Genomic DNA, 24,497 nt, shown 5'->3' with positions numbered 1-24,497 from the left:
GCAATGCCTGAGCCTTACGTTGAATCACTTGATCTTCTGCCAGAGCCATATTTATGACTCACTTTTTCTGTCTCCCTCTCACCTTCTACTTTTGTGATCACAATGGGCCCACTCTGATAATAAGGGATAATCTATTTTAAGGTCATCTGATTAACAACCTTAATGTTATCTGTAACCTTAATTCCCCTTTGCCATGTAACCTAATATCTTCATAAATTTTGGGGATTAGGATGTGGACATCTTCTAGGTGGCCATTATTCGAGCTGCCACATGGAATAATTTTAATTTAGAGAAGAACTGCAGGGTACAGACAGTTTCAGAATATCCTCTGCCCAGTTCCCTTAAATGTTAGTATCTTACTTAACCATCACACATTTGTCAAAACTAAGAAATTAACATTGGTTATCCTTAACTAAAGTCCAGACTTTATCTGGATTTCATCAGTTTTCCCACTATTGTTGTTTTTGGTTCCAGGATACAATCCAAGATACCCCTTGCATTTAGTGTGATGTTTTTTATGGCTTTCTTGTTAGTGCTTCTGTACTAACTAAGACACTGAAATAATCAAGTCAGTCAAAGTTATCGTGCTATTTGTGCAGGCAGTATTGAATGTTGGTGACCAAGGATGATACTTTGCACATTACAAACACAATAAGTAGTTTTCAAAAGACTGCTACTCCAACTCATGCATTATATATTGTGAAAACCATTCCTATTATTATTCTCTGATTTATCATGTTTGCTTAGCAACATTATAACAAGTGCCTAGGAACACTGGTTTCTAGTGAAACTTTTATTTTAAGCTATCCAAAAAAGTACAAAAAGGAGAGGATATTAAATCTCACAAGCAGGATTGCCTCGAATAGAATAAGTTGCTTCTTGGTCTATAAGTCAGCTCTGAAGAGATGCTCACAATTGTTGCTAGGTCATTCTAGGGTAGAACAGACTGTGTACTTTTTGTACAGGCAAAATTCTAAAGTACTTTGAGGTTTATTTTGGTGCTTGACTCTCTTTTTGCTTCATAAATTTAATTATCATGTAATTCATATATACATTACAGAAAAATTAGAAAACACATATAAAAAAACTATTTTTAATCATGCATGATCTTATTCCCCAAAGAGAATAACTGTTAATATTCTTTTAGCCTCTCCCTTTTTGGGAGTATACACATAAGTATTATAAACATAATTTATTATCCAATTTTCAAAAATAAGTTATATTTTTATGAAATAATACCATACCTTGAGAGTCCCTTGGACTGCAAAGAGATCCAACCAATCCATTCTGAAGGAGATCAGCCCTGGGTGTTCTTTGGAAGGAATGATGCTAAAGCTGAAACTCCAGTACTTTGGCCACCTCATGCGAAGAGTTGACTCACTGGAAAAGACTCTGATGCTGGGAGGGATTGGGGGCAGGAGCAGAAGGGGGACACAGGATGGGATGGCTGGATGGCATCACTGACTCGATGGACGTGAGTCTGAGTGAATTCTGGGAGTTGGTGATGGACAGGGAGGCCCAGCGTGCTGAGATTCATGGGGTCGCAAAGAGTTGGACACAACTGAGCGGCTGAACTGAACTGTTTCTACTCCATGTATCATGAACACGGTAGACATGGCATTATTTACAATGGTTGCATAGCCATGTCCACTTCTTTTTAGCTAGGCTCCCAGGTATCTTGTATTTTAGTATATTTGTTGTAGTAATTCTGCAAATTCAGAGAACCTGCTGGCAATAAAAGCTGGAAAAGTATATATAAGACCTCTGTAATACTTCATTATATTGGCATATACTATTTATATTAAGGGAATAACACTGTTACCTATCTCACAGCGTTATTTGAAGAAATTAAGTATTGGACAGCACACAGAAAATCCGTAATCTGAGTTGTTAATTACCATCATGACACCAATAAGCGTTCTGTATGGGAAGTATAATCATGGTCTTGTATACATATTTTATGAGAAAACTGGCTGGAGAGGTGAACTAAAGGCTCAGTAACATCAGTCTGGTAACCTCAGCTTGCTGCTGCTGCTAAGCCGCTTCAGTCGTGTCCGACTCTGTGCGACCCCATAGACGGCAGCCCCCCAGGCTCCCCCATCCCCGGGATTCTCCAGGCAAGAACACTGGAGTGGGTTGCCATTTCCTTCTCCAGTGCTTATCTGACTACAAATTCCCTGCTTTTGGCGCTGCACCATATCGACACTCTTGTTATGTCGGACCTGTTCTTTCTGACAGGATGGCAGGCTGTCCCTGCTACCCGAGCTCCACCGAACACTATTTCCCTATTTCCCAAATTCTTCAGAGTCCTCCAAGGAACTGCTTGATTCTGAGGTGACTACTGGGTTGGAATGAACAGGGACCTTTAATAAACGTAAGTTCCAAGCACAAACGCTGCGGGGTAAGCCAGGACGTCAGCTCTAGGGTGAGAAAGTCAAGCAGCGTCTCGGTTTTGCCACGTGGCTTTGCCGTTACCCTGGAGGCGCAAGCCGGTGGAGAAACGCCTAACGCCCCCAGCTCAGGACTACGTTTCCCAGAAGCCCGCGCGCCGCAGCCACGTGACCGCCAGCTGGCGCGCGCTGGGCCGTTCGGCCCCCAGCGGCGTTCTCCGCTTGCTTCTCTCTTCAGTCCCCGCCTCCGGGCCTCCGCCTTGACGCTGCCCGGGCCGGAGCCGAGCCGAGGAGCCGGAGCCGTGGAGACGTGGGAAACATGGAGGCTTGAGGCGGCGTGCGCCACCCCAGCTGCGGCGGTGACCGAGGCTCGTCGTGTCCCCGCTGTTACCCAACCGTCTGTCCGTGCGCTGAAAGCGGATCTCCCCGCCGGCTGAGGCAGGTGGGCTGTGGCGCCGCCCCCCGGCCGCGCGACCCTGGAAGCCGGGCGGGGCCGCCAGCCCCTCGTCAGAGCGGCTTTGGGAGCAGCCTCCCCTCCCCCGGTCGGGGCTGGGCAAGAGAGTGCCCCAGCCGTGCAGGCGCTGTGCCTGGGCCGCGAGAGCCGCCCCCCGCACCCAGGGTTCAGTGGCACTCGGCGCCGAGAAGTGAGGGGGTGTGTTAGCCAAGCGAGTGGGTTGGGGGCGGGCCTCAGTCCGTGTGGGCCACCGAAGAGCAAGTCGGTGATGCGGGAGGTGGGATTGAGGTGACCGGTGGGCGTGTGATGGGCAGCCGAGCAATAATATTGATTTGGGGGGGGGGGCAGTTTTTATTGAGATGTCATTTACATAGCATAAAATTCACCCTTTAAGAGTATTATCAAAGTATAACTCAGTGTTTTCTTTTTTTTAAACTCACGATATTTTAAAAAGCATAGTCACGGGGTTGTGCAGCTATCTTAATTTCAGAACATTTTTGTCACCCAAAAAAGAAACCTGTACCCTTAGAAGTCACTCTTTATTTTCCACTCCCCCACTCCCTGGCAGCTAGTGATTGTGTGTTAACTGAAAGGTGAGAGGGTGGGAAGTTAGCTCGTCGAGAGTTGGTGAACACTGGGTGAGTACTGGGTTAACAGAGTTGATAGGATGAAAGTACTGAAATACAGAGAAGTACTGGGATGATTGTAATAGGGCCAGCAGAGGAGTGCACAGGATAGACTTGCTAAGGGGGAGGTTGAGTAGAATCCTTAGAAGAGGGGAAGGTTGGAGGGAGAGATGTGTAGAGAGAAAGTGTGCTGAAAGAGATGAAAACGTGTGTGTAGACTGTGGAAGAGGGACCCCGGAAGAAAGTGTGTGTGTGTGTGTGTATTTTTAGAGCACCTTTTCAGAGGGACCCTGACTGTGTGTATGTGTGTTTAGAGCACTCTTTCAGAGGGACCTTGGCTTTGGGTGGATCAATTGAGGTCTCAAGAGGGGAACTGGAGGTGGGAGGGAAGAGGATCTATGGGAATAGGTGAATGGTTGCTGCTGAGCTTGAAATTTACCGGTGTAGATTTCTGAATGCTTATCCTGCTTTGTGTTGTTTATCTTAGATAATTCTCTCTGCAACTCAGATAGACTGAGCAAATATAACTTTTCCCATTCTGCAAATGAAGAATCAATCTTTTAGCTGATAGGTGACTTCCTGAAACTCATTAGATTAGTAAATAAGGCAAAATGAGTGGGAATAAAATAGTAATTGATGCACGTGGATTAAGTGGCAGAAAATTGAGGTGGGGCAGATGTTATAGGAGGGCTTCCCAGATGGCTCTGTGGTAAAGAATCCATCTGCCAAGCAGTAAATGCAGGTGAAACTCGGGTTCGATTCCCTGGAGAAGAAAATGGTGACCACTGGGTCACTATTCTTGCCTGGAGAATCCCATTGACAGAGGAGTCTGGTGGGCTACAATCCATGGGGTCGTAAAAGAGTCAGACACTACTTAGTGACTAACAACAACAACAAATGTTAAAGGAAGGAGTTTTAAACTATTCACCTATTAAATGTCTTAAATCCATATTATAATGATAAATAGGTCAGGGACTTTGTACTTTTTAATTTGGAAAAGTTCAACCTGGGCTAATGTGATATACCCCCATGTACCCATTACCCAGCTCTAACAGTAACTCAGGCTAATTTAGTTTCATTTATGGCTCTGTTAGTTCCTAGTCCCGCTCCATTTTGTAAATACTTGAGTATATATCTCTAGAATATTGGGTCATTCTTTTTAATATACCCACATTTTGATTAGCATACACCCCAAATAATCTTTTATATTTAGAAGGACTTATTTTTTAAAATGTGGCATCCGTCTGATACTGAATAAGCAGTGCAAACATTTTGATGTTTGACTTTCTGAAAACTACAGTATTGTTTCCAGATTTTTCCAGTCAATCCTGCTCTCCTGATGCTTCTGTTTTCTTGGTTGATATGGTTCATCCTTCTATAGAAAGTTTTAAGAATTGTCACTTTGGCTGGCTTTTTAGTGGATGGAGTTTTGTGAGAGCGTGAGAAAGATAGAAGTGAACTATACCACAAAACGCACAAATAACTATTATATCTGATAATGCTTTAAGGATTTGGGGAGTTTGATCATGCTTCTCTCCTCTAGATGATTTCACATATTGTTAGAAGTTGTTTAACGTGTATATGTTAGTTTTCTATGATTACTGTAACAAATCACAAATTTAGTGGCTTAAAACAATACAAACTTAATTCTTTTTTAAATTATTTATTTGGCTGTGCCGGGTCTTAGTTGTGTCATGCAGGACCTTGCATCTTCGCTGCGTCATGGATGATCTTTAGTTGTGGCATGTGAACTCTTAGTTGTGGCACATGGGATCTAGTTCCCTCTCCAGGGCTGGGATCCCGGCACCCTGCATTGGGAGTACAAGAGTCCCAGCCAGTGGACCGCCTGGGAAGTCCCCAAACTTATTCTTTTGAAGTTCTGTGTTTTAGAAGTCCAAAATGGGTCTCACCAGGCTAAAGTTAGTTGGTCAAGCCTGTCTTCCTTTTGGGAAGTTTCTAGGGGAGAATCTGTTTCCTCGTCTCTCCCAACCGCATTCCTTTGTTTGTGACCCTCTTCATCTTCAAAACCAGCCTCGTTGCATCGTTCTGTTACGCAGTTGATCTGACCACAGCTGGGAAAGATTCTCCATTTTTAAGGATCTTTGTGATTAGATTAGGTACACCTGGGTAATTCAGAGTAATTTCTCCCAACTCAAAGTCCTTAACTTAATGATTCCTGCGAAGTCCCTTTTGTTATGTAAAACACCAGAATCACAGGTTCCATAGATTAGGATGTGGACATCTTATGTTCGGGGATACTTTGTTAAGTGATTTTGTTTCCTGTTACAAATGCAGTGTGTCATCTTTCACTTCGTAAGATAATGGGGTTAGTGCTAGAGAGGACTGTTTCATTTTCCCTTTAGTGACGGTAAACAGATAATGTAGGAAATGTCTGTGACATTTGTAGAGTGACACCTTTAAAAAAAAGTGTAATAATGTGTTAAGTCTTTCTGTCTTTCGGTCTTTTTCATTTGGTCTTTTTCACATTCATGTTTTTTCAGTATTGCATGCTTGTAATCAGAGTGTACCTATAATGCTCAAGTCACAGGACACTCTGGGGCAGTGATGGTTCCCTGCCTGGAGTGAGAGACCAGGTGCTGTCTGTCCTAGTGGGTGATGGAGGCACCTCCAGTTCAATAGGAAGACAGAGGGAGATAAAATTTTAAGGAAGAACAAACTACTGTGAGAGTTGAGCTCGAATTCCCTTCTAGGATTTTCCTTAATGTAACTCAGCTGCATGGTTGTGGGCCTGAAAAGCAGAGGAGCAAGATGGCCTTTGCTGCTCTTCCTTTCCCAGGCTGTGGAGAAGACGCTGAAACTTCTCAGTGGAGATTTCAGGAAGTCCTGTACTTTGGCATTCTGTTTCTTGAGGGAGTTCCACTTTGCAGCTTAGCTCTCAGGGTAACTGCCCCTGAGCATGAAGGTCCTGTCTCTCCGATGGTGGTGTGTTTTAGCTTACCGCTAGGGGCTTCCCTGGTGGCTCAGATGGTAAAGCATCTGCCTGCAATGCAGGAGACCAAGGTTCTGTTCCTGGGTCGGGAAGATCCCCTGGAGAAGGAAATGGCAATCCACTTCAGCACTCTTGCCTGGAAAATCCCATGGACGCAGGAGCCTGATAGGGTACAGTCCATGGGGTCACAAAGAGACCGACATGACTGAGTGACTTCACTTTCACTTAAGCTAAATATAATGAAAATATAATATAATATTAATAGGTAATAATTACTTATTATTATTAAAAAATATAATGGGAATCGTTAAATATCTGTGCCTATCTTTAAGCTTATTTTCCCTCGTAAGATTCTTAGCTGAGCTTAACGCTATGAACTTCTTAAAAGCTGCTTGCGGTTTTAAGTGATCCTTGTGTTGGTCTGTTCCCAGACGAAGTAATTTAGTAGGGCTGAGAACAAGTTTACATAGCTCTTATATGCTACAGACTTTTTGTTTTCATTCTTTTAGGAAAGTTTGGTCAATAGTTTTTGATGTCTTCTCTAGTTTTTAGCGTTGTTTTAAAAATTCAGACACCAGGCAAGGGGTGGAGATGGGTGAAATGGGTGAAAGTGATCAAAAGATGCAGACGTCCAGTTATGAAATAAATCATCTAGGAATGTAATGTGCAGTCTGGTGACTAGTTAATAATACTGTATTATATGTTTGAAAGTTGCTAAGAGTACACCTTCAATTTCTCGTTACAAGAAAAAAAATTAACTTTATGGTAGTAGATGTTAACTAGACTGTGGTGATGATTTTGCAATACAGTATTTGTTGTGTTGTACACCTGAAACTAATATAATGTTATATGTGAATTATATCTCAGTTGAAAAATGCAGGCCCCCAAAGTGACTGTACCTCTCCGATAAGGTCATTGGGGGGGAAAAAAAAAACCAAATGTTTTTCGGTATGTAATATGACTGATAATAAATTTCTTTTTTAGACTGAGTCAATCACAGAATCTTGACAATTATTCCTTCAAAATATCTCTTGCAACCCTCCACCTTAGAATATTTTCAGAGCCTGCTGTGTCAGTCAAAATTTGATTTGGCTATACATGCAAATACTAGCTTAAACATATCATTACTTTGTTTCTTATGTAAAAGAAGTCCAGAGGTAGACAGCTCAGGGCTGATGCAGTGGCTCTACTGTCGTTGGGGTGCTATGCTTAGTCGTGTCTGACTTTGTGACCCTACGGACTGTAGCCCACCAGGCTCCTCTGTCCATAGGATTTTCCCAGCAAGAATCCTGGAATGGGTTGCCATTTTCTCTTCCCAACCTAGGGATTGAACCCATATCTCCTATGTTGACAGGCAGATTCTTAACCACTGAGCTGCCTGGGAAGCCCACTGTCATTAGTGACCCATCCCCTTTTCCAGCTTCTCACCCTGTCATCTCTAGGGTACGGCCCTTGATTTCTGTGTCCAGATGGTAATTTATGGCTTGTCAGATAAATGATCTGACACCCACAAGATGGTTATGGACTAGATGTTCAGTTCAGTCACTCAGTCGTGTCCAACTCTTTGCGACCCCATGAACCACAGCACGCCAGGCCTCCCTGTCCATCACCAAGTCCTGGAGTCCACCCAAACCCATGTCCATTGAGTTGATGATGCCATCCAACCATCTCATCTTCTGTTGTCCCCTTCTCCTGCCCTCAGTCTTTCCCAGCATCAGGGGCTTTTCAAATGAGTCAGCTCTTCCCATCAGGTGGCCAAAGTATTGGAGTTACAGTTTCAACATCAGTTGCACCAATGAACACCCAGGACTGATCTCCTTTAGGATGGACTGGTTGGATCTCCTTGCAGTCCAAGGGACTCTCAAGAGTCTTCGCAGTTCAGCACCACAGTTCAAAAGCATCAATTCTTCAACATTTAGCTTTCTTCACAGTCCAACTCTCACATCCATACATGACCACTGGAAAAACTATAGCCTTGACTAGACGGACCTTTGTTGGCAAAATAATGTCTCTGCTTTTCAATATGCTGTCTAGGTTGGTCGTAACTTTCCTTCCAAGGAGTAAGTGTCTTTTAATTTCATGGCTGCAGTCACCATCTGCAGTTATTTTGGAGCCCAGAAAAATAAAGTCAGCCACTGTTTCCACTGTTTCCCCATCTATTTCCCATGAAGTGATGGGACCAGATGCCATGATCTTAGTTGTCTGAATGTTGAGCTTTAAGCCAACTTTTTCACTCTCCTCTTTCTCTTTCATCAAGAGGCTCTTTAGTTCTTCACTTTCTGCCATAAGGGTGGTGTCATCTGCATATCTGAGGTTATTGATATTTCTCCTTTCAGTCTTTATTCCAACTTGTGCTTCCTCCAGCCCAGCATTTCTCATGATGTACTCTGCATATAAGTTGAATAGGCAGGGTGATAATATACAGCCTTGACGTACTCCTTTTCCTATTTGGAACCAGTCTGTTGTTCCATGTCCAGTTCTAACTGTTGCTTCCTGACCTGCATAGATATAGATATTTTGAAATCATCACTGTACCGGGGAGGAGTTCACTAGTTTAGAAGACCGAGAGATAGATGCAATATTATGGTTATAATGGGCATAGTAGAAGAGATGCCCTTTAGTAAAGTATCCCCTTCGGGCATCAGCTTGCTTTCTGGCCTTTTTTGCTTCCCTCCCTATTCCAGCCATGTTGCGCTTCTTTCAGTTCCTGGAATGGACCCTGCCTGTTTTGCCTAATCCTATGCCTACTCACAGGATTTTCTCTTTACTTTGAACCCCTGCACCCAACCAGGCCAGTCCTTCAGGTCTTAGCTTTTTATGGCATGATCTCTGGGAAGCTTTCACTGAGTATTGGATAGTTGCCATATTATAATTTTTTGTTGATTTGTCTGGATCTCATACTCAGCTGTAAATAAAATCCGTCTTTCCCAGTTTTAACCTTGGCTCTTAGTATTAGGCTGGCCATATGGGTAGGCACTCACAAAATACTGACAGGGTCGTGCTTCCATAACCAGTATGATGGAGCTTAGGTATTGCTAGTTTGTTTTATCAGCCCTGCAACTCTTTGATATTGGCACATTGAGTTGTTAATATGAATCAATAATTGTGAAATAGTAAAGCTCATTCTCTCCAATTTAGGAGAGTTAATTGACTCCAATTAAGAGTTAATACTTAAAGCAACACTTGTGGATTGTTAGGTAATTTATAATATATAATATTTATATTTTATATAAAATATTTTTATAATATTATAAAAGGTCAGCACCCCCATGTCTTACCTACTGTCCTTTTTAGTGTGGTTCCTGGAGACAACTATTTCTGTGTTCGTAAGTAATATGTCTAAATGGCTATATTGTGATTTATCAATTTTAGGTAATAGCTCTTGACTCCTGTTATGGTAGAAGAGGTCCTTTTCCTTCTCCTACCCCTCTTCCAGCCCTTTTGGTGTGGGCACTTGAGAACTGGCGCTTAGCGTTTACACTATAATGACTGCATAAATGTCACTGCTGAACTGAGTTTACCTTGTTTTCCCGCCCCCAGCTCTATTTACTTTGTTTCTCTGAGCACATTACTGATTGTTACCAAATGTGTGGAAGGACCTGTGGGGATTGGAACCCAGGACACTTACGCAAGAGGTTACTCTGGCTACTGCTGTTGCCACGAGCAGTGAGTTGTTTTTCATCCCTGTCCCAGAGGCTTCATTGTCTTTGTTGGTGCGCAGGTAAAGTACAACCCCAGACCTTGGCAGTTCGCAACTTGACTTGAATGTCTTGAGTGAAGGCTCCTCCCTTTTGTTCATACTTTCGGTTTGGAACTCTGTTACTAATCTATTAAGACCTTCTAAATGGCTCTTACTATTTTTTGTGTCCTGTTTTCTATTTGTCTTGTTCTTTTTTTAAAAAAATATTTATTTTTGTTTATGTTTGGCTGTGTCCAGTCCTAGTTGTGGCACGATAGGATCTTGTTGGCGGAACCTTTTGTTGCAGCCGGCGGGCTCTTTGCAGTGTGCAGGCTTCTCTCTAGTTGCAGTGCGTGGGCTCAGTAGTTGCAGCATGCGGGCTTAGTTTCCTTGTGGGCTGTGGGATCTTAGTTTCCTGACCAGGGATTGAACCTGTGTCCCCTGCGTTGAAAGGCAGATTCTTAACCACTCGACCACCAGGAAAGTCCCTTGTCTTCTTATTCTTGATTATGGGTGTTTCCTTGACCTTATCTTCTGTCTATTGAGCTTTTATATCAAGTTTTAATGTCAGGTTTCTTTTCTTGTTGTTTATTTCCTTGACATCTTGTTCTTGGTTTATGGGAACAGTGTGGTACAGTGGTAGAGAGCGTGGGTTTCTGCACCTGGACTGCCATGGCCTGAAACCTGATCTGTCACTTTCTAACTCTGTCGTCTTGATCTTGGGCTTGTCACTTAACTTTTCTTTGCCTCAGTTTATTCTTCTAGGCCCGGAGTTGGCAGACATTTTGTCTAAAGGGGCAGATCGTAAAAATTAGGCTTTGTGGACCCAGAGGCAAAATGAAGAACATTATGTAGATACTCACATAACAAGGGAGAGAACATTTCTACAAGTGTTTATTGATGAAGTTAAAAATACAGTGCTAATAATGGTTGAGAACTTTTTTTGCTCAGAGAGGTTTGCTAATGAGAAGAATGAAATTTCTTTTGGGGAAGAAGGGAACCATATTACTTAGTTGGAGTTCTGAGTTACTGTTTGCTATCATCAGAATTTATCACAGATGTTTATATCTAATGCTGATGTGTAATGAGATTTTCTGTATTTCATCTTTGAATATACCTGTTTGTTATTGTTGTTTAGTAACTAAGTTGTGTTTAACTCATTTGTGACCCCATAGATTGTAGCCTGTCAGTCTCCTCTGTCCATGGGATTTCCCAGGCAAAGGTAAGTATTGCCAATGGCTTCCCTGCTGTCTCGGGTAAAGAAGCCACCTGTCAATACAGGAGGCGTGGAGCCACAGGTTCAATCCCTGGATCAGGAAGATTCCCTGGAAAAGAAAGTGGCAACCCACTCCAGTATTCCTGCTTGGGAAATTCCATGGACAGAGGAGCCTGGCAGGCTATAGTCCATGGGGTTGCAAACAGACACGACTTAAGAGACTAAACAACAAATATTGCCAAATACTGACATCAATTTATGAGCATATATATTAACTTTTTGGCCACACTGCATGACTGGTGGGATATTAGTTCCCCAGCCAGGGATCGAACCTGGGTCCATGGCAGTGAAAGTCCAAGTCTTAACCACTGGACTGCCAGGTAATTCCCTGTGTGGTTTTAATAGAGCGTGTTAATTGCTTAGAAGACATCTATAGAGTTATGTTAGATTCATTTCTGATATTTACCCTTTAGTAAATCATTGCACTGTGGAGTGATCACTTCCAGTTGAGATTATGTGGAAACTCTTTGTTGCACAGTAAAATAGTTTTTGAAATGTGGAAAGTACTTTTGTACCTGCATTGAGGTCTGAAAAATGCTATTGGAAGTATAGTTTGACTTTGAAAAATTTATCTATTGCATACTTGTGTGGGATTGGAGATCTCAAGTCTTATTTTGATTTCTGACGGCATCAGAAGCGTGTAAAACAGCTTGCTGTTACTTGTGATTCACACAGTATCAGTTAATTTTACAGATCAGTGCTATTGGCCTTCTAATTTTAGATTGAGTTCATTGAGAAATGTTATTAAATCTGGAGCAAAAACTAATTTCCAAAGCCATTCAGTGTTTAATAACAGTGGTTGAAGGGGGTTCTTCTTGTTCAGAACAATTTCAGTCTCAACCCTGAGCTTGAAAAATTTAAATAAAACTGTACTGTTGCTAAGCCATTGTATTGTTGTTCGGTAGAACGTATCAGGATGTTCAACTTTTATTTCTAGAAAAACTTTATGGAATTGATAGTTAAGTTTGTGAGAGTGGATGAAGTTAACTATTGGCACTCCTGGTTCAGTAGCAAGATAGATTCAAATATTTTATACAGAGTATTCTGCTCATTTAATGAATAGGCTTTAAACACTTTGCATTTAAAAAATATTTAATTTACTTAAAAATAGAAATACTAAATCTACATGTTAGCATAAATAACATGTTTTTGTAAAAAGGTGTTTATTTTCCAAAGTAAAACAAAAGTTTGTAAACACCTTGCATTTTCACAAGATTTGTAAACTTGTCCAGGTGAGCTTTTTTACTACCACACACGTTTGCCAACATCTGTTGTTATTCATCTTAGCAGATTTCACTTCAGGTTGTACTGAGTTACTATCTTTTCAATTATTTTGGAAACCATTCATGGCCGCAGTTCTTCTATACAGACTGTTCTCTGAGCAGTTATTCTCACTAAAAGACAAGTGTTAAGGATGTTTTATTTTCTCTGAACACATTTCTTTGTCTGCTGTAATCAAACATGGTTTAACTCATGATTGGTGAATGACTTGCCTTGCTTTGTTAACAGATGAACCATTTGGAATCTTACTCAGTTGTAGCCTCATTTTCATTTTTTTATTTTTGAGAAGACATTCTGCTTGTGGTGAGATGATTTTACATTTTCAAATTTTCCTGATTGTTGTTCTGATGAGTTGGGAGTGAATGCTGTGTGGTGGGGCAGGTCATGTTGGTAATGTCTTCCCATCTTGTGTTATGACACAGCTATGATGCTTTTACATGATAAATGTAGTACTTCAGCATCTAATTATTTATTTCATTTACCTACCTATTTGGCTGCGCTGCATCTTAGTTGCTATATGCAGGATCTTTAGTTGTGGCATGTGGGATCCTAGTTCTCTGCCCAGGGATTGAACCCAGGCCCCCCACATTGCGAGTAAGGAGTCTTAGCCATTGGACCATCAGGGAAGACCCTTCAGCATCTAATTCAATTAAAAAAAAAACTACACTCCTCTGTGACTTAAAAGTGTGACATCCTGGGACTACCCTGGTGGTCCAGTGGTTAAGAATCTGTACTTCCACTGCAGAGGGCATGGGTTCGATCCCTGGGCAGGGAACCCAAACCCCACATCCTGTGCCAAAAAAATGGGGGAAATATGAATGCACATCAAAAAGAAACACTAGAAGATAAAACAGAAATTACAAAAAAAGGAAAAACATGACCTCAGAGTCTGCTTTGTTCTTGTTTTGATGTGAGAGCTCCCCACTGGTAATTTAAGATGTTGAAGTGGCAGTATGCCTGACACCTGATCTGCTGTCATTGTCACATGTGTCACCGAGATTTGTGCACTGAGTAGCAGTATAAACTACCAGATACAGTCCTTGTCCTCGCAACTCAACTCTGTCGTCGTTATCGCGAAAGCAGATTTAGACAATTGCAAACAAATGACCGTGGCTGTGTTCTCATCAAACTTTATTTGTCGACACAGAAGTTTTAATTTCATATGATTCCACATGTCACAAAATACTGTTTTTCTCTTGACTGCTTAAAAATGTAAAAATCATGCTTCATGCAGCAGGCTGGATTGAGAACTTGGGTTATCATTTGCTGACGCATGATCTAGGGAATGAGAACAACAGTACTTGCCTCAAAGGATGTGGTGTGGGTTAAACAACTCAGTGTGTGTCTAGCACTTTGAATAGGACCTGGGGATATAGTAAATGCTATGTAAATCTTTGCACTTATTATTATTTTTTATTATCTCCCTGAAGATATTATTTTTAATTTTTTTCTTAGAATCACCTGTTTTATGATTAATTTCTTTGGTTTGTTACTGTTATTATTTGTTTATTTATTTTCCGATTGGAGGCTTTCCTCTCACAAGTCGAATCATTTTTGGTGGCCCATTCTTAATTAAGATCAAGACTCCCAGCATTGATTGGAAGCTCTGTGTGTGAGCGGATTGTGGTGAGTGGTGGGTTGTAGGCAGCAGGCCAGCTTTTTAAATGGGGGAAATCCCATATGTCTCTATCTTTTCCTCTGGTTCGCCCTCCATTTCTCTTAAGAAGAACCCTCCAGTCTCCTGCCTGGGAGGCTGGGAAACCTTCTGTGTAGCTGTGCAGCAGGCCCATCTGAATGTCACTCCCCTGTTTTCATCCTCTGCCTCGTTACTGTCTCCATCCTTGGCTTTAAAGTCCATAGTCTCTCCAGTCAGATTTCTGCAGAGCGCGCACACGATTTCCTACTGGGGCGGGATGGGGGAGACGCGCAGACTTGAGCCCGTGCCTCACCCCGCCTTTCATGGTGCCCTTCTCAGTTCTGTTGCCTTCCCAGTGTTCCGTGGGGTGGATTGGCTTGCTTCTTGGTAGCATCTCCTTTGGCAGGTGGGTATGCTGGGGACATCCTCAGCTCTGCCAGTTCAGTCACTGCCTCTCTGTCACCTTTCCATCTTTCACACTTCCTCTGATCTTACACTTGTAGGCTTATATCTTTTTATTTTCATTACTCTCGTTTCACTGAAGTGGGATACCCAACTGGACTTACTCAGTATAGCACTTGGAACATAGTAACCTTGAAGAGAATGTTCCATTACTTGGACTAGTGGCACTTGTGGTGTCTCATGTGTCCTTTGGCCAGTGATTACTGCCCACTGTTTCTCTGGACTCTTGTTTCAGGGATGAGGTTTTGCCTTAAAGTCTGTTGTGTGCAAATGTGTGTGTATGTATACGCACATATATACATTCTGGAATATAGTTTGTGATTTATGGAGTCTCCGCCTACGTTGTGACAAAGTGCACCTACCATGTTATTTGCATATTTTGAGGGTGTTAGGACAGAATTTGGTGAATCAGTCTGTATAGAAGAGGAGATTCACTTTTTATGTGAAGAATTCACCTGCCAGTGCAGAAGACATAAGAGACTCGAGTTTGATCTCTGGGTCTGGAAGATCCCCTGGAGGAGGGCATGGCAACCCACTCCGGTATTCTTTGCCTGGAGAATCCCATGGGCAGAAGAGCCTGGTGGGCTACACTCCATAGGGTTGCAAAGAGTTGGACACGACTGAAGCAGCTTAGCATGCATGCACGCACATATATCAAATATTTCACAAAATAAATGCAAAATATTAAGCATATCATTTCTTGTTCAGAGTATTGTTTTCACTCGTGATAGTAAAGCTGACTAGAGGAAATAACTGATCAGAAAATACTGAAAAGCAGTATTATATAAGAGTCAGCAGACCAAGGTGTAGTTAAATTAACTATGAAAAGGGAAAGTGTAATTGCTCAGTCATGTCCAGCTCTTTACGACCCCATGGATGTAGCACACCAGACTCCTCTGTCCATGAAATTCTCTAGGCAAGAATACTGGAGTGGATTGTTATTTCCTTCTCCAAAATTAACTATGGTAGTTAGTTTAACTTGGTAGTTAAGTTCCAAATGAGTGGTGAAGCTAATGAGCACCCTTGGACTAGAGACAAGAGTGTGCTTGTGTTATGTTTAGTGACCAGGGTGTCAGGTGCTGTGGGACAGGTGTGCGGGGGAACACGGGTGTGGAAGGCCGGAGCAGAGGAGTGGGTGAGCACCCTCGGTGTTGAGAACAGACCCGCCTTACTTTGTTTTGGTTCCTGTTTGCAAATTGAGGTTCATACACTGCTTGTTTCAGAGTCACTGTGGATACTTTTAAGAAAATGTAGATGCCTGGGCACTACCCTGACATTCTGAATCTTTGAGGCATAAGCATTTGCATTTTTAGCCTCATGCTCCACTGGTGTTTTTTATATACCTTGGAGAAGTACTGGTGTGGAGGATGGTTGGAAATAAAGTTAGAATGTGAGCTTTCAGACTATATGGAAGGTCTTGAATCTCAGTACTGGGCTTTTCAGGTAATGAAGAATCATTGAATACTTTTTGAGCTGGTGAGTGAAATGGTAGAAGTGGTAACTTCACTAATATTAAAAATAGGCTTAATATTTTTCCTTGGCTTACCCTACCCTGAGTCAGGTCCCTTACTGAGTGCTTTTTTGCATGTGTCATATTGCTTCATCCTTAAAAAAATCTTAGGGGTTGAAGTATTTTTGTTTCCTTGTGATGCAGTGGGGTTTGATAAATGGTAAAATGGAGACTCAGACTGATTATTCAGTCTTAGCAGGGTCTATCAGACACTAGAACCTTTGGTCTTAATTTCAATGCTGGACTGAATTTCCTGTTTTTTAAGGATTTATGTAGTAGTGAAGTGTACAGTGAATCAAAATGGAGAGATTGGAAGCAAAGAAATCAAAGTACTCTTGCGCTAAATCATGTGAGATTGAAGAAGCCTGGTCCTGAATGGAGGCAGCCGGAAGATCAAGAGATTTGTTTAAAAGATGACATGGAGAATTGTGGGTATTGTAGAAGAACCCACAAAACTTGGTGATGTTGTTGGAAAGTCACCCTAGTAAAGTGTTGAAGACCAGGGACCCTGGACTTAGCCTAGGTTCCAGTCCTGCCTTTGCTACTTACTATGTCTTACAGACACATGGGACCTCATGTGTTTGGTAAATTACTTAACCTGTCTGTGCCTTAGTTTCCTCACCTGTAAAATGAGGAAGCTGTGCCTGCCTTTCAGGTTTGTTACTGGGGACTGGGTGAGTCAGTGAGTGTATCGCGCGTTGTGTAAGCCAGCGTGCCCCTAGTGCTGCTGCTTGTGTGGCTCCCCTGCCTCTGGTGCTCCTGTGTATTTACGTAGCTTCTTATAATAACTCCACTGGAATGCTTATCAAATGTGCTTAGTAATTTATTGACAGATTTGTCTCTCCCACCAGGATTTAAGTCCATTAATGGCAGGGACCTGGTGTTTTTTACTTCTTTTTTCATTTTCAGTAAACATCACATCACCTACATTTATAGTAAGTGTGTAATAAGCGTGTGTGGCATATACGCTTGGGTATGTGAGTGAGATAACTTGAGCCAAGAATCCTGATAACATTGACAAGGAATAGTGACTTTTGGAGGGGTGACTTGTTTTAGGCGACAAATGTTAAATTCTACTTTAAGATTTTTGATGACAGCAAGACATCGAATTGAAATACTCAATAAGTAGAGATTTATGCTTGGGTTTTGACTGAGAAGTCAAGACAAAATATTAGTTCTGGTGTCACTCGGTAGAGTTTAAAGCACAAACCAGAAGCACATAAAGATCCTTCCTGAAGGACAGCAGAGAAGGAGAACAATCCATTTTTTTTTAACGTTACATGTTTCTGGTTTTAAAAAAAGGTCAAAGCAGTGTAGGAAGACATAATGTGAAAACTCCCTTTCCTCCAAATTTCCAGTCTCATTCTTCAGAGGTCACCAGTCTTGGACCATTGCTTATGTTTTCTTCCAGAAATTATCTAGTCTGTGTAAGAATTTACACGTTTATTTAAAATAATGGGATTTTACTATATGAACTGTTCTGTGTCTTTGTGTTTGCTTTTACTGATAACTTGCCATATGGGGATCTCTTTACACGTTAATGCATAAGGTCTACCTCATTCTTTTCAGTGGCTGCATTGTATTCCATTATATGCTTATTCTATATTGTAATTAATCTCCAGATGATGGTCATTCCGGTTTTATTGACAGCTTGCTATTCCAAATGATTAACTTCTGGATGTATAGAACTTGTCAGCTTGTATGAGTTTACCAAAACCAACTTTTTGGCATACTTAAAAATCTGATAGATGTTGCCAAATACTTAAATTCATGGTGGGGGGTGCCTGTTTCCTTACTACTCTCTCACTGCGATTAAAGTTTTGTTTTTCAACCTTTACTAATCTAATGAGTAAAAATGATACTTTGCTGTTTTAATTAGCATATTTTATTCTTCATTTATACTGAAGATCTTCTAATATATTTATTAGCTGTGAGACCTTGGCTATTTCAGGAAGGTTTTTTTTTGAGTACTGTCTCTGTAACAGGTGCTTTAAGTTACCTAGGGATATCAAGATGTAAAGCCTGATTCATGCTTCTCAGGAATAATCTACCTTGGGAGATACAGCATATATACTCCAGAACAATGACATTTAAAGGTAGTTTTTCCATAATGGGGACTTTAGGCTAAAGTAGTGGGAAGAGAAGACTGGTTTTGAACAAGAATGGTATCAGTTTTACACATGTTAAGATTGAGTTACTGATTTACATTAGCTTCCCTGGTAGCTCAGCTGGTAAAGAACCCGCCGGCAATGCAGGAGACCTGGGTTGGGAAGATTCCCCTGGAGGAGGGCATGGCAAGCCACTCCAGTATTCTTGCCTGGAGAATCCCCATGGACATGGGAGCCTAGTGGGCTGTAGTCCATGGGGTCACAAAGAGTCGGACATGACTGAGCAACTAAGCACAGAACTGACTGCATTGCATTAAAAATAGGTCTACTAAAAGCATCAGCATGCTGCTTATTTCTAGTATAAATTTCTGTAAGAAACGGTGTTATCCACAAAATTACTGGAGATACACACACACACACACACACACATATATATATATATATATATATAAATATGCATGCACGCTCAGTTGCTTCAGTCACGTCTGACTCTGTGGCTCTATGGATTGTAGCCCACCAGGCTCCTCCGTCCATGGGATTCTCCAGGCAAGAATACCCAGGTGGGTTGCCATGCCCTCCTCCAGGGGATCTTACCAACGCAGGGATCAAACCTGTGTCTCCTGTATTGCTGGCGGATTCTTTATTGCTGAGCCACTGGGGAAGGCCTTATATAAATATAAATGTAAATATAAATATATGTTATGCTTCCCTGGTGGCTCAGAGGTTAAAGCGTCTGCCTGCAATGCAGGAAACCTGGGTTCGATCCCTGGGTTGGGACGATCGCCTGGAGAAGGAAACAGCAACCCACTCCAGTATTCTTGCCTGGAGAATCCCATGGATGGAGGAATCTGGTGGGCTACAGTCCACGGGATCGCAGAGTCAGACACGACTGAGCAACTTCACTTTCACTTTCTATATTATCCTTAAGTTTGGGCTTCCTTGATGGCTCAGTGGTAAAGAATCTGCCTGCCAGTACAGGAGATGCAGGTTCGAGCCCTGGATCTGGAAGAGCCCCTGGAAAAAGAAATGACAACCCACTCTAGTATTCTTGCCTGGGCAGTCCCATGGACAGGGAAGCCTGGCAGGTTACATGAAGTCCATGGGATCGCAGAATATTTGGGCATGACTTAGAAACTAAATAACAACAACAACAAATCCTTAAGTTTAAAACATAACTCAAGTGTTCTAGGCATTCCAATCAGAGGTTGGGATAGGAGAGATCTGAAAGTAGAATCGTGGACACCATTGGTGAGCCTAGGAGACAGGCTCAGTTACTGACATATTGAGAAAAAGAGCTAAAAGCCGGAGAAGTCTTAAAGACGCACAGTGAGAGTGAAGAGCAATAGGAGTTGTGGTGATTGGCTAGTGGGTTTTTGAAGTTCCAGTTTATTCTGATTTTCATTAGTAAGGATCTTGGGGGTTCCACACACATTGAGTACAGGTGATTGTGTGTGTGTATGTTTGAAATCCTTGGTGTGAATCAGATGCAGAAGAGACGCTGTTGGGCCTCAGTTTTCCTCTTTGCTTTCTGTGAATGTGGGAACAGGTGGAACTTTCTGGCAAGAGTACCTCATGGGTAATTGTCTGCTTGGCTGAGCTTGTTCCTTGGTGTTGCAGCTGCCTCGGGTGCTGCCTTCACTCTCTGTTCTCAGCAGATAGTACTTTGTTGTTGCCCAGGGGAGTGAGGGTAGGGGTAACTGGGCAGGATGTCCTAGGCAGGCCTGTTGCCCCTGGGCTCCGGCCCTTTTTTGGCTCTCTGCCTCTGGACTTGGGTTGCTGTTCATACTTTTGGTGCCCTTGATTGAAGGCTCTTTTGCCTTCAGTTTTTCTTTTGTCATTTTTCTTTACAGCCCATCTCCAGCTGTTTTATATTTTATAGGGATTCCTCACAGCTTCTGGTTTTCTGTGTCTTTTTGAGCATGGCTGTGTAGTAATTGACAGAGTGTGTGTGTGCGTGCACGCGTGTTATTTCTAGGGTTGGGTGAAGGAAAGAGGAGAAGGAGACATTGCATTTTGTGTTCAGTTGGCTGTCCTGGTTTTCCTTGTTAACATTCTGTTCAGTCTCCTCTTACAGCTCACAGGCTTCATTCATATTGTTTTAGAGAGATTTCATATTGGTCCTGGGTGGAGCAGTTGTTTTCATACTTTGACCTGTCCTAGCAGCTTTGAGAATAAAATTTATTTCATATAAATCAGTAGAAAATAGGCAAGGGATATAAGCAGGTAATGGCCTCATTCACAGCACGAGAAATGAAATGCAAATTAATGCCATATTGAAAACTATTTTCACTTATCAGTTGGTGAAGCTTGAAAAGTGTGATTAAAGATCGGTGACTGTTGTGTGGAGAAATAGGCATTGCTGAAGTGGGTGGAGGTCGGCAACCTCTAAGGAAGGCAGCAAGGCAGTGTAGGATAGGGAAGATGATGTCCCCCCTCCCCTTCTGAGTTCTTAACTGAGGCCCTGTGGTAACAGGGCCTGTGGTAAAAGGTCAACAGGGGAGAAAAGAGAAGTTTGTTAACATGCACACCTCATGGGAGACACCTAGGGAAAAATGAGTGGCTCCTGAGGTGGCTCAATTCAGGTTTAAATACCATCTTAAAAGGGGAAGGGAAAGGGGAACGTAGGCCTCTTAAGGCAGAGTAAATGATTTTTAGGAAGGATAGATGGGCCTCAGAAGCACAGATGAGAGGTGTGATAGTTCGTGACAAAGTTTATCTCAGTGTTGTGTCAGCTTCTTGGCTCCCCTGGGATAAGAATCAATCTTCTTTGGTTGATGAAACTGATCAGTTTATGATAATGGAGTTCCTTTCGGAGAGTCTGGCTTCAGGCAGATAAGGAGGGTTCAGAAAAGGCCTCACCCTGCATTTACCGTTTTCAAGTATGTGCAGCTCAAAATGAAGTGTCACTGTGGCATATTTTGAGGTGGCATATTCTGCTGCCCTTCAGCAGTATCTACCAAAATTAGAAATACATGGGATCTTTGACCCAGCAATTCTGTTTCTGTGGATTTATTGTACCTATATACTGATATGTGTGTGAAATACCTTGTATACCAGATGCTTACTGGTGAGTTATTTGTAGTTCACAAAAGACCATAAATTACTTAAATGTCCATCATTATGGGACTTACGGAATTAAAAACCAAAGTATTACAGAGTTAAGAAAAATAAATGCTTTATATATAGATATGTAATGATTTCTAATATATGTTAACTGGGAAGAGCAAAGAGGCATATGTAGTGTGTTACGATTTATGTAAAAAGGAAAAAATATGTACTTATATATACATAGAAAATCTGTGGAATGACACCCAAGAAACTAGTAATACTTTCTCTGAGTTGAGAAACTAGGTGGTTAGAAGGGATGGGAGAGAGACTTTTTACTGTATATCTATTGAACCCTGTATATTTTGTACCATGTACGTTACTATGGTATTCAAAAAATAAAATACAAATAAGAAATCAAGTCTGACTTAAATTTTCATTAATAAACTCTATGATATTGTTGCCTTATGAGGTGGATGGATGGAGTTTTGCTCTTTTGAAAAATTTATCATTTATGGACCTAATTAAACTCCCAAAGTAAATTTTTAATTGATTGTTAAGGTACCTAAAGAAAAATGAAGTACTTGTCTATTTGATTGAGAACAGAATGTTCTGATCTTCATTTTTTTCCTCCAGTAGTTTTATATGCAGCATTTTAGTTTTTATTTTGTTGTTGCTGGCTGTGCTGGGTCTTTGTCGTGGGGTGCAGGCTTTCCCTGGTCGTGGCACAGCAGCTTCTCCAGTTGCAGAGCGTGAGCGCTGATCTAAAGCCCAAGGGCTCAGTAGTTGTGGTGCAAAGCTTAGCTGCTCCCTGGCTTGTGGGAGCTTTTAGTTCCCCAACCAGGGATGGAACCCATGTCCTCTGCATTGGAAGGCAGATTCTTTATGTGTCTTATCTTTCTATCCCCTTAATAGGGTTTTCATAGACCAAAAGTTTTTAATTTTGATGGAGCTCAATTTATTGATGTTTTCTTTTATGGGTTGTGCTTTTGTGTAATGTCTTAAGTATTTCCTGACCCCAAGTCACGGTTTTCTCCTGTGTTCTTATCTAAAAGTTTTATACTTTTTAAGTTTACATTTAGATCTGTAATTCATTTTGAATTAACTTTGGTATAACATGAAAGGTTTAGGCCAGAGTGTGACCTGTTGATACCCAGTTGTTCTAGCATTATTATTTGAAAAAATTGTCCTTTTATTGAATTTATTTTGTTGAAAAACTCCAACTGGCTGCAGTTTGGTGGGTCCATTTCTAAGTTTTTTGGTTTTGATTTATGTGTTTGTCACTGTGTCTTTGGATTTAATTCTCTCTTTTGACCAAACATGTGTGACCTGTCAGTAAACATACATAGTGATGGAAATTTTAAATTTAGAGTTTAAGAGCTGTCAGCTTTAATAATTTGTATTATAACATTAAACTGTTTGCTACAAATAGATCTTAAGGTTGTTAGTTATAGGCATCATAAAAGAATACTTCACATTTTTATCACTGTTAATTTAGTTATGATGTTTTTTTTTGTTTTCCACATATGTTAAAAATTTAAATTTGAGTCAGAAATGGAATAGTCAAGGAGGTGAAAAAATATTTAATTAAAAAATATCAAAGTAATATATAGACATAGGTTAAAAATCAAATAATATGATGGATGGACTTATGATGAAAAACTGTACTACCACCCTCCCCACTCTCAAATCTCTGAGCTGTTGCTTCTTGCTACTTACCTCCTTATTTATAACTAATATGCTTTTACTATTATTTTCTGATTCAGTAATTTAAAGTATTTTCTAACATTGACCTCCTACCTACTTAGTGGAAGTCAGAGATTGTACATTCTTAAAATAATTTTTCTAATGTTTATTTTTATTTCTTTGGCTGTGCCGGGTCTCAGTTGTGGCATCTGGGAGTAGTTCCCTGACCAGGTATGGAACCCATACTCCTTGAATTGGAAGTTCAGAGTCTTAGCCACTGGACCACCAGGAAAGTTTCGATTTCACATTCTTAAGCCACCACTCTCATTTCTTTTTCTGGCATTTCCCTAGTATAGTTATTACCTCACAATTTTTGGTTTAGTCTTTATATTATAGTGATTACATAAATATTCATAACCTGAAATGAGTTATACCCTGTGACTACACAAACTTTTCTTGAACAATGTTTTTTTTCCCCCAGAATACACAATTAAATCATTTACTTTGTGTTCTGAGTAATAGTCATTCCTTCCCCCCTTCCTTCCATATTCTCTGGTATTTTAAAACTCTACTGAATAAGGTCCGACACGTCAGGTGACCTATGGTAGTTCTGTGTTTTCTTCCCCAGGAGGTCAGTGGGCCATGCTGACCCTTGTTCCAGCTGTTGCACAGCTCTTGACCTGTAATTTCTCTTCACCCATCTTGTGTTGAATCCTGTTTCCTCAATTCCGTGTCTTCATTTTTCTTGGTTTATTTCCTTATACTGAAATTTTCCAGTAGCTTCAAATGGGTGCATGGCAGGTTTTTGAGTGTTGGGAAATCTAAAAATGCTGTTCTACCTTCGTACTATCTGGGAGCTTTTGGCTAGGTATAAATTCCAGTTAAAATTTTTTTCTTAATTTAAAGGTATTGCTTCCTTATCATCTATCTACCTTCCAGTATTGCTGCTGCAAGATTAAGAAACCAGTTTTTTTCTTTTTAAGAATTAATGTTTAAGACAGACAGGAACAGAGGGTAGTGAAACAAAACCTTTGTATCTCTTCCCCATTTTCAGCAAATCTAAACAATAATCTATTTCTATTCCTTTCTCTTTTCTTTTCTAGAAAGTATTTATGTGACTGAAGGCTCCCCTTTCCTCACGCAATAACATTATATGAAAGTATTCTTCTGATTTTGCTTTGTATTTTTCCTGTATATGTTTTAATACTTGTAGTAGCTATGAATATATCCATAATATTGTTTGTACACTTTAAGGTCATATAAATGAAATTAAACCATGTCATTATTCCATAGCTTTCTTTAAATAAATATTTTTGAGATGTGTGCATGTTGGTAATTGTAGATCTAGTTAATTCATTTTCACTAGTGTATTGTATCCCATTGTTGAGGTTAAA

At 41.0% G+C, this 24,497-nt stretch overlaps 1 protein-coding gene across 1 annotated transcript in view; it reads left to right on the top strand.

Moving 5' to 3' along the window:
• The first annotated feature begins 2,630 nt into the window (after positions 1-2,630).
• DYM (dymeclin) overlaps positions 2,631-24,497 on the top strand; it is a 390,393-nt gene continuing 368,526 nt past the window's right edge. The window contains exon 1 of the mRNA XM_052660241.1: positions 2,631-2,832. The gene's annotated coding sequence lies outside the window, so the exon portion shown is untranslated. The remainder of the gene's footprint in view (positions 2,833-24,497) is intronic.

The sequence above is a fragment of the Budorcas taxicolor genome, chromosome 22 (genome assembly GCF_023091745.1).
Source record: "Budorcas taxicolor isolate Tak-1 chromosome 22, Takin1.1, whole genome shotgun sequence".
NCBI lineage: Eukaryota > Metazoa > Chordata > Mammalia > Artiodactyla > Bovidae > Budorcas > Budorcas taxicolor.
The sequence above is the reverse complement of the archived record's forward strand: the minus strand, read 5'-3'. Positions and strand labels throughout refer to the sequence as shown.